Source organism: Schistocerca gregaria, chromosome 9 (genome assembly GCF_023897955.1).
Source record: "Schistocerca gregaria isolate iqSchGreg1 chromosome 9, iqSchGreg1.2, whole genome shotgun sequence".
NCBI lineage: Eukaryota > Metazoa > Arthropoda > Insecta > Orthoptera > Acrididae > Schistocerca > Schistocerca gregaria.
The window spans coordinates 16,639,065-16,649,448 of NC_064928.1; the positions used below are offsets into that span (position 1 = coordinate 16,639,065).

The window sequence follows — 10,384 nt, forward strand, 5'->3', positions numbered from 1 at the left end:
GTTCCCGTAAGATTCTCAAGCCTATGTCGGAAAGATCTGCCTTGCGCTGAGTTCACGTAAATCCCACTGCACATTCCTATTCTTTGCGTGCAGTCAGCTGCTACTGGTGTTGCTAGTTGTGACTGCTGATAACAGATGCCGTAGCAATCAATTCATGGAGTGAGTTGTATGTTTTGCGATAGTCTGTCTCTGACAAGCAAGCACAAGTGACATAGGTGCGAACACAGGAAGCTTGCAGACCCTCGCTGCCTGCAGACACCGAGCAGCCACACTAGGAGGGCGGCCTAAGCCGTAGGCGAAATGTGCTCATTCGCTTTGGCGCGACGTCGAACTATAAATAATGCTGTCACTAGCGTGAGCGTTGCGTGAGCGTCGTGGAAAGTCCGGAAAGTCGGCTGCGAGGGTGAGTGCCAAGTTTGGGGAGCGTTTCGTAGTATGCGCAGTGCAATGGAGACGCGGAAACTTGTTGTGGCCCAGTGTTTTGCAGTTGGACGACAAGATTGGTACACAGTAGTAAAGAGCGAGGCACTGAGTTGGCATGAATAATGGAGTGCACAATGGGGCTCGAGATGTGTTTGTTACCTCAGGTGCTGTATGATTGTCGTCAAGGAGTGAAAACGGAGCAATTTGTGACGGCTCTTTCAATTTAAGACGTTAAAAACAGACGGAATTTGCATTTGTAATACCAGAGCATCGAAACTACTTGGAACTTTTGTGTATATGAACGGGTCCGCGCCTTTGTACTCTGCTCCCTTCACCGCTACAAACCAACCAACCATCGTGTCCGTGCGCATCTGAGTCGCAAAGAATGGGGAATAGCGCAGTTTGCTCGTGCCTGGGGCGTAGCTCAGTTGGTAGAGCGTTCGCTTGGCGTGTGATAGTTCCAGGGTTCAAGCCGCTGCGCCTCCATTTTTTGTGGTCAGTGCATGGTAAGTGTTGGTCGCGGCGAACCTAAAGGCACGCAAGATGTTGCAAAGCCAGCGTCACAGACTGATACGATGTATGCTGACGTAAGGAGAGCAAGATGTAAGTGTGGGGACCGGCTGTTATCGAGGTGTCATCGAGTGCAGATCTGTCTTAGGTATCGCGGCTTAGCCTCATTGAAGTCTAGAGGGTGGACAACACGTTGGTCTTACTCAGAGCGGTGTCCGAATTCTATTTTCGACGTTATACGTGCCACTTTCATTGTGGCCAACTACGATTCGATACAGAATGCACGAAACCTGAAAGACACCCTAACGGATACATAGAGAGTAGTGTTTGTCTGCTGAATAATGGGAGTGCAAGGGTCTGTGTCGTCTATATGGCTGTATGTAGCACCCTTAGTCTTCGGGGGGGCTGGCGTAGCTCAGATGGTAGAGCGCTCGCTTAGTATGCGAGAGGTACTTGGATAAATACCCAGTGCCTCCAGAATTTTTAACACACCTACATGCGCACCTTGATATGCAAGTGGAATAATTCACAACCAGCAGATGTGTCTAGGAAGATACAAGCGAATGATTAGCATCCACAATTGACAAGCGTGCTGTTATTAGTGCGCAGGAAGCACCCTCCTCCCACGCCTACACTTAATTTAGAAACAGTACAAGTGTTCCCGTAAGATTCTCAAGCCTATGTCGGAAAGATCTGCCTTCCGCTGAGTTCACGTAAATCCCACTGCACATTCCTATTCTTTGCGTGCAGTCAGCTGCTACTGGTGTTGCTAGTTGTGACTGCTGATAACAGATGCCGTAGCAATCAATTCATGGAGTGAGTTGTATGTTTTGCGATAGTCTGTCTCTGACAAGCAAGCACAGGTGACATAGGTGCGAACACAGGAAGCTTGCAGACCCTCGCTGCCTGCAGACACCGAGCAGCCACACTAGGAGGGCGGCCTAAGCCGTAGGCGAAATGTGCTCATTCGCTTTGGCGCGACGTCGAACTATAAATAATGCTGTCACTAGCGTGAGCGTCCCCCCATTCTTCGGCGGACCTCGGAAGAGTTCCGCCCTTCGATACCTTGCAGAGTACTGCTACGTATCGAAGTGCTAGGGCTTCGCAGAAGTCGCAGTCGCAGTCGCAGTCGCAGTCGCAGTCGCAGTTCCGGAACCGCCAGCAGCAGCAGCAGCAGCAGCAGCAGTTTCCAGTGCCGCCAGTTTTGCAGTAGCAGTCGTCGCCGGACCCAGCCGCAGCTTCCGGACCCAGCCGCCGCCGCCGCCGCCGCCGCCGCAGCTTCCGGCCCCCGCCGCCGCCGCCGCCGCCGCCGCCGCCGCAGCTTCCGGCCCCCGCCGCCGCCGCCGCCGCCGCCGCCGCCAGGACCCAGTGCTTCGTCTTCCTCTCCTGCTTTCGTTGTCGTCGCTATTCTCGTCTTCGTCTTTGCCTTCATCCTTTCGCTCCTCGACGTCTCTCATCTGTCATCTGTAATCTGTTCCTGACTTTGTCCCTTGTCTGTCCCCATTCTTCTTTTCTGTGTTTCCAGTTTTCCTTACTGCCATCATGACCACCCCCACCACCACCGCCACTACCACCGCCATCGTCTATACGACGCCCTCCCTCGCTGCCACTACTCTTACTTGGTGTGCTCAGTCGCCCCCGTCCTACTATATCCCGCCCCTCCTCACCCTTCCCACCCCAGCTCCCTTTGTCGCCCCATCCCCTGCTCCTTCTCCCCAAGCCTCCACACACGACCCCTTTCCCCCACTCCCCCACACCACTCATGCGGCCCCTGCCAGGGTTGTGTCTCGTCGGGCTACGACCCATGCCGCACCATCGCCGGCGCCAGCACCACCACCTGCAGCGGCGCCACAACCAGCAGCAGCACCAACAGCAGCACCAACAGCAGCACCAGCACCAGCACCGACACCGGGACCTGCCGCTTCCCGTCATCTCCCCGTCACTCCAGTGCCCCACGCCTCCTCCCATCCTGTCCCCGCTGTTAAGCGTCCCAGTGGCACCCCCGCCTCCTCTGCACCCAAGAAGTCCCAGCATCTTCCCCCTCCCCCACCCCTAGATGCCATGGATGTCTCCCCTCCAGCCCCCTCTACTTCCTCTTCTAACTCCCCCTCCTACAAGTATCTCCTCTCCCGTCCTGATCCCTCTCTCCTGGAGGCCCGCAACCTGACCTTGCTCCTCCGCCAATACTTCCCTGCAGCCCCCATCTCCCTTCTTACCCCCCGTAGGGACTCTGTCTTGATCACCTCCCCAAGCCCTACCCTACACTCCGACATCCTCTCCCGAATTCCTCTCACCCGATTTGGACCTAATGCCTCCCTTGCCCCTGCTCCTTCCCCTTCCTCCCCCCCGTCAACCCCAACCCCCACGTCGCCCGCCGACCCTCACCGCCGTGATCACTCGGCTTAGCCCGACGATCACGGAGGAAGAGGTGCTGGCGGAGTTGAAGGCCCACCCGTACCTGGAGGTGCGAGCTGTTCGCCGCATTTTCAACTCTGCGGGCCCCACTCGCCTTATGCGAGTTTTCTCCGAACACGCTCCCTCCATCGACCATCTCCTTAAGGAGGGTGCCCTCCTCTTCCACCGCCGGTATAAGGTTGACCCCTCCCGCTCCCCACCACAATCCATTCGCTGCCAGAGGTGTCTGCGTTATAACGCACACCCAACATCAGAGTGCCGCGAGGCCCCAGTCTGCCCGCATTGTAAGCAAGCGCACTTCCTCCGGCAGTGCCCCAACCTTCAGTCTCCTCCCTCCTGCAATACCTGCAACCTCCAACACCCTACCTACTCCCAGAAATGCAAGGCTCGACCTCCTCCATCCGCTCCTGAACTCACTGTTCCTCTCCGCCCTTTGGATGACCCCACCCCTCCTGGCAATTCCCTCCGTCCTCCCCCCACCGCAGAGGACATCATCAGGTTCGTCACAATAGTGCTCCAGAACGTCCATCCCTTTCAGCGTCCCCACACCCTCCACCAGATTTCCCTCGCTGCCCGTTCCGTGTTCCACCTCAACACCTACGCCACCTATTCCCACAACCAGGCCCATTTCACCTTCTCCCGTCTCGACACCCTCGTTTAAATTCCCATTATGGCACGACAGCACCGTATCCTGTTCAATAACATCCGCTCCCTTCCCACCAACAAGCACCTCCTTATGCATACCCTTACGACCCACCGTGTGGATGCCTTCCTTCTGAACGAAACCTTTCTTCAGCCCCACCACACCGTCCACACCTCGCCCTACCTCCTTCACCGGTCTGACAATCCACTCCAGATAGCGCGTGGCGGAGTTGCCATTGGCCACCACCGCCAGATCCCTGTCCGGCTCCAACCCCTCCTTCCTGACCCCACAGAACACTTGATCCTTAGTCTCTTCTTCCCCGGCCTTACCCTTACCTGTGCCACCATCTATGTCCGCCCCGCTGCACCTATTCCTTTCGACTTCCTTTCCCACATCGACCGTACCTTCTCCTCCTACGTGATCGCCGCCGACCTTAACATCCATAGTCGTTCTGCCGCCCAGTTACGGCGGTGGCATCGGTTCCTTGCCACCCTCCAAGGCGACGTCCTTCCCATTCCCCAACACACCCGCCCTGAATCCAATACCACTCCCGATGTCGTCCTAGCCTCCCCCACCCTGCTTGGCCGCATAGCGGTGGACGTCCTTGATCCCATTGGCAGTGACCATCTCCCTGTCCTCCTCACTGTATCAGACGGTCGTCGCCCCCGTCCCGACCCGCGCCATGACCCTCCCCCGAAATATGTCCATGACTACTCCCGTGCCAACTGGAATGCCTACCGGGACTCCCTTGCTCTCCAGGTCGATAGCCACCCCCTCACCTACCACCAACCTGATGACGTTACCCGTGCTGCCTCCTTTCTCCAGCAGACCTTGTCTGAGGCCGTGGAGGCCCACGTCCCTACCATTGCCATCCATCCGCACCGCCCCACCTTACCCCCACAGGCCGTCCTTCTCCTGCGTGAATCCCGCCGGCTCTACCGTGCCTTCCTTCACACACGTGACCAGGACACACTACGACGCCACCGGCAACTACAGCGACACATCAGGAACTTACTCACGGCAAAGAAACGCCGGGACTGGCGACAGACATGCACCCGTCTTAATGCCACCTTACCTATCAACTCGTCCAAGTACTGGTCAGCCTTCCGCCGCCTTACCGGATCTAAACCCTCTCCCTACTACCCTCTCCTTCATGATGACCACCCCTTCCCTGATGCCCTTAGTAAGGCCAACCATTTCGCCTCCTACCTCTCCGATATCCTTACCATCCCTGACGATCCCCAGTTCGATTATTCCCTCTTTCCTGATGTCCGTGATCGAACTGATACCTCTGTCCCCCCGCTTGCTCCTGGCTTCCAGTACTTGGACAACATCACACACACAGAACTAAATACCCCAATCACCACTCAAGATATCATTGCTACACTTCGCCCTAAACGCAACACTGCTCCCGGTCACGATCGTGTTACTTACCGTCACCTCCGTGAAGCTCCTGCCTCCTTCCTCTCCACATTGGCCAGGCTCTACAATGTGGTCCTGTCCACCGGCTACTACCCCGACCTGTGGAAAACCTCCCGGATCCTGATGTTCCTCAAGCCCGACAAACCGCCTTCCGCTGCCTCCTCCTACCGTCCCATCAGCCTTACCTCGGTCTTCAGCAAGGTCCTGGAATCCATTCTTACCCGCCGCCTACACAAGCACCTTCACCAACACCGCCTCCTCCCCCCTACCCAATGTGGCTTTCGGCCGTCCTTCTCAGCCGATGACCTCCTCCTTCACCTCACTCACCTCCTCTCCGAACAACTCAATTCCCGTCGTTCCGCCATCTTCCTTTCCCTCGACCTCGAACGCGCATATGACCGTGTGTGGCATTCCGGTCTCCTTTTCAAGCTCCAAACCTTTGCTCTTCCTCTCAACTATGTCCGTCTGGTCGCTTCCTTCCTTTCCCACCGTCCTTCCTATGTCACCATCCACAACACTGATTCCTACACCTTCTACCCCTCCGCCGGTGTGCCCCAAGGTTCCGTCCTTTCCCCTCTTCTCTACCTCCTTTACACGGCAGACATGCCTCCACCTGCACCTCCCCTACACCTTCTCCAGTACGCCGATGACACTGCCTTCCTTGCCCTCGCTCCCACCCTGCAACGCTCCCAGCACCTTCTCCAATCCTATCTTGACCGGTTCACCACTTGGTGTAACCAGTGGTTGCTCAAGGTCAATCCTTCCAAGACCCAGGCGATCATTGTAGGCAAAACCACTCGTTCCTTCCGTCTCCTTGATTTCTATCTTACTATTTATGGCCGTCCCATCACCCTCACACCTACTCTCAAGTACCTTGGTGTCACCCTCGACCGTCGCCTCTCCTGGAACCCACATCTCCGGACGATCCAAGCCAAGGCACGCTCCCGCCTCCGCCTCCTTAAGCTCCTTTCTGGCCGTACATGGGGTCTGGACCCTTCCACCATCCTCTACACCTACAAGTCCCTCATCCGTCCTATCCTTTGCTATGCTCATCCCGCCTGGATCTCTGCCCCTCCTACCTTCTACAAGTCCATTCAGATCCTAGAACGCCATGCGCTCCGCCTCGCCTATCGCATCCGTCTCCCTTCCCCCACGCGGATCCTCTATGACCTGATTCCCTTCCCGCACCTCCTCCTTTTCCTCGAACGGTTACGGATCCTCTACACCTCCCGCAAGCTTGATCCTCCACACCCTCTTGTCTCTCCCATCCTCTCCCACCCCAACCCGCTGCCGCGCCTGCATTCCTATATCCCACCTGCTCTCCATCTTTACACCCTCCACACCCTCTCCCTCGGTGGCTTCCGTCAACTCCCCCTCCCTGCTGATGCCCTCCTCCCCTCCATCTACCCCTCCTACCAACTTTGAGCCTTACCTTCCCTCTCCTCTCCTTTTCCTGTGGGCACCCTCTCTCCCTTCTCTCCCTCCCTCCCCTCCCCTTTCTCCTTGGGCTTCCACTCCCCCTACCCTCCCCCTTCTCCTCCATCCCTCTCCTCCACTGGCATCTTCCCCTCCCCCTCTCTCTCCTCTTCCCCACACCTTTTCCCCTTGGCAGGCCACGACTCTGCTGTCTTCCATCAGTTACTTTCATCGTCCTACGCCGAAGACCATCGCATGTGTTTGTGCCTCGACTCTCCTGCAGTGTGTTTGTGTTTCGTCGTTTGTGCTCCGCTGGTTCACGTGTGGCCATCTGCCATCTGCGTTTGTGCACCGTGTTTCTCCGCTTTTATCCATTGTGCTACGCACGTGACCGACTCCGTTTTAACTCTGTTTTGTCTACTGTTTGTACCCCGCCGTCTTGATTGTTTTTATATCTCACTCATCTCTGTTCTGTGTATACTCTGAGGCCGAAGAGCGGCATACTTGGTCCGCTGCCGGCCTACCTGTTTGTCACAGGTATTAAAATCACAATAAAGGAAAAAAAAAAAAAAAAAAAAAAAAAAAAGCGTGAGCGTCGTGGAAAGTCGGAAAAGTCGGCTGCGAGGGTGAGTGCCAAGTTTGGGGAGCGTTTCGTAGTATGCGCAGTGCAATGGAGACGCGGAAACTTGTTGTGGCCCAGTGTTTTGCAGTTGGACGACAAGATTGGTACACAGTAGTAAAGAGCGAGGCACTGAGTTGGCATGAATAATGGAGTGCACAATGGGGCTCGAGATGTGTTTGTTACCTCAGGTGCTGTATGATTGTCGTCAAGGAGTGAAAACGGAGCAATTTGTGACGGCTCTTTCAATTTAAGACGTTAAAAACAGACGGAATTTGCATTTGTAATACCAGAGCATCGAAACTACTTGGAACTTTTGTGTATATGAACGGGTCCGCGCCTTTGTACTCTGCTCCCTTCACCGCTACAAACCAACCAACCATCGTGTCCGTGCGCAACTGAGTCGCAAAGAATGGGGAATAGCGCAGTTTGTTCGTGCATGGGGCGTAGCTCAGTTGGTAGAGCGTTCGCTTGGCATGTGAAAGGTTTAAGGTTCTAGCCGCGGCGCCTCCATTTTTTGTGGTCAGTGCATGGTAAGTGTTGGTCGCGGCGAACCTAAAGGCACGCAAGATGTTGCAAAGCCAGCGTTACAGACTGATATGATGTACACTGAGGTAAGGAGAGCAAGATGTAAGTGTGGGGACCGGCTGTTATCGAGGTGTCATCGAGTGCAGATCTGTCTTAGGTATCGCGGCTTAACCTCATTGAAGTCTAGAGGGTGGACAACACGTTGGTCTTACTCAGAGCGGTGTCCGAATTCTATTTTCGACGTTATACGTGCCACTTTCATTGTGGCCAACTACGATTCGATACAGAATGCACAAAACCTGAAAGACACCCTAACGGATACATAGAGAGTTGTGTTTGTCTGCTGAATAATGGGAGTGCAAGGGTCTGTGTCGTCTATATGGCTGTATGTAGCACCCTTAGTCTTCGGGGGGGCTGGCGTAGCTCAGATGGTAGAGCGCTCGCTTAGTATGCGAGAGGTACTTGGATAAATACCCAGTGCCTCCAGAATTTTTAACACACCTACATGCGCACCTTGATATGCAAGTGGAATAATTCACAACCAGCAGATGTGTCTAGGAAGATACAAGCGAATGATTAGCATCCACAATTGACAAGCGTGCTGTTATTAGTGCGCAGGAAGCACCCTCCTCCCACGCCTACACTTAATTTAGAAACAGTACAAGTGTTCCCGTAAGATTCTCAAGCCTATGTCGGAAAGATCTGCCTTCCGCTGAGTTCACGTAAATCCCACTGCACATTCCTATTCTTTGCGTGCAGTCAGCTGCTACTGGTGTTGCTAGTTGTGACTGCTGATAACAGATGCCGTAGCAATCAATTCATGGAGTGAGTTGTATGTTTTGCGATAGTCTGTCTCTGACAAGCAAGCACAGGTGACATAGGTGCGAACACAGGAAGCTTGCAGACCCTCGCTGCCTGCAGACACCGAGCAGCCACACTAGGAGGGCGGCCTAAGCCGTAGGCGAAATGTGCTCATTCGCTTTGGCGCGACGTCGAACTATAAATAATGCTGTCACTAGCGTGAGCGTCGTGGAAAGTCGGAAAAGTCGGCTGCGAGGGTGAGTGCCAAGTTTGGGGAGCGTTTCGTAGTATGCGCAGTGCAATGGAGACGCGGAAACTTGTTGTGGCCCAGTGTTTTGCAGTTGGACGACAAGATTGGTACACAGTAGTAAAGAGCGAGGCACTGAGTTGGCATGAATAATGGAGTGCACAATGGGGCTCGAGATGTGTTTGTTACCTCAGGTGCTGTATGATTGTCGTCAAGGAGTGAAAACGGAGCAATTTGTGACGGCTCTTTCAATTTAAGACGTTAAAAACAGACGGAATTTGCATTTGTAATACCAGAGCATCGAAACTACTTGGAACTTTTGTGTATATGAACGGGTCCGCGCCTTTGTACTCTGCTCCCTTCACCGCTACAAACCAACCAACCATCGTGTCCGTGCGCAACTGAGTCGCAAAGAATGGGGAATAGCGCAGTTTGTTCGTGCATGGGGCGTAGCTCAGTTGGTAGAGCGTTCGCTTGGCATGTGAAAGGTTTAGGGTTCTAGCCGCGGCGCCTCCATTTTTTGTGGTAAGTGCATGGTAAGTGTTGGTCGCGGCGAACCTAAAGGCACGCAAGATGTTGCAAAGCCAGCGTTACAGACTGATATGATGTACACTGAGGTAAGGAGAGCAAGATGTAAGTGTGGGGACCGGCTGTTATCGAGGTGTCATCGAGTGCAGATCTGTCTTAGGTATCGCGGCTTAACCTCATTGAAGTCTAGAGGGTGGACAACACGTTGGTCTTACTCAGAGCGGTGTCCGAATTCTATTTTCGCCGTTATACGTGCCACTTTCATTGTGGCCAACTACGATTCGATACAGAATGCACGAAACCTGAAAGACACCCTAACGGATACATAGAGAGTAGTGTTTGTATGCTGAATAATGGGAGTGCAAGGGTCTGTGTCGTCTATATGGCTGTATGTAGCACCATTAGTCTTCGGGGGGGGGGGCGTAGCTCAGATGGTAGAGCGCTCGCTTAGTATGCGAGAGGTACTGGGATCAATACCCAGTGCCTCCAGAATTTTTAACACACCTACATGCGCACCTTGCCATGCAAGTGGAATAATTCACAACCAGCAGATATGTCTAGGAAGATACAAGCGAATGATTAGCATCCACAATTGACAAGCGTGCTGTTATTAGTGCGCAAGAAGCACCCTCCTCCCACGCCTACACTTAATTTAGAAACAGTACAAGTGTTCCCGTAAGATTCTCAAGCCTATGTCGGAAAGATCTGCCTTGCGCCGAGTTCACGTAAATCCCACTGCACATTCCTATTCTTTGCGTGCAGTCAGCTGCTACTGGTGTTGCTAGTTGTGACTGCTGATAAGAGATGCCGTAGCAATCAATTCATGGAGTGA

The 10,384-nt window shown here is 54.2% G+C and overlaps 1 non-coding gene across 1 annotated transcript; it reads left to right on the plus strand.

Annotated features, from left to right (window-relative positions):
• Window positions 1–9,968: 9,968 nt before the first annotated feature.
• Window positions 9,969–10,041, plus strand: Trnat-agu (transfer RNA threonine (anticodon AGU)). The gene has a single exon. It is a non-coding gene; the product is annotated as a tRNA-Thr (tRNA).
• Window positions 10,042–10,384: the final 343 nt, after the last annotated feature.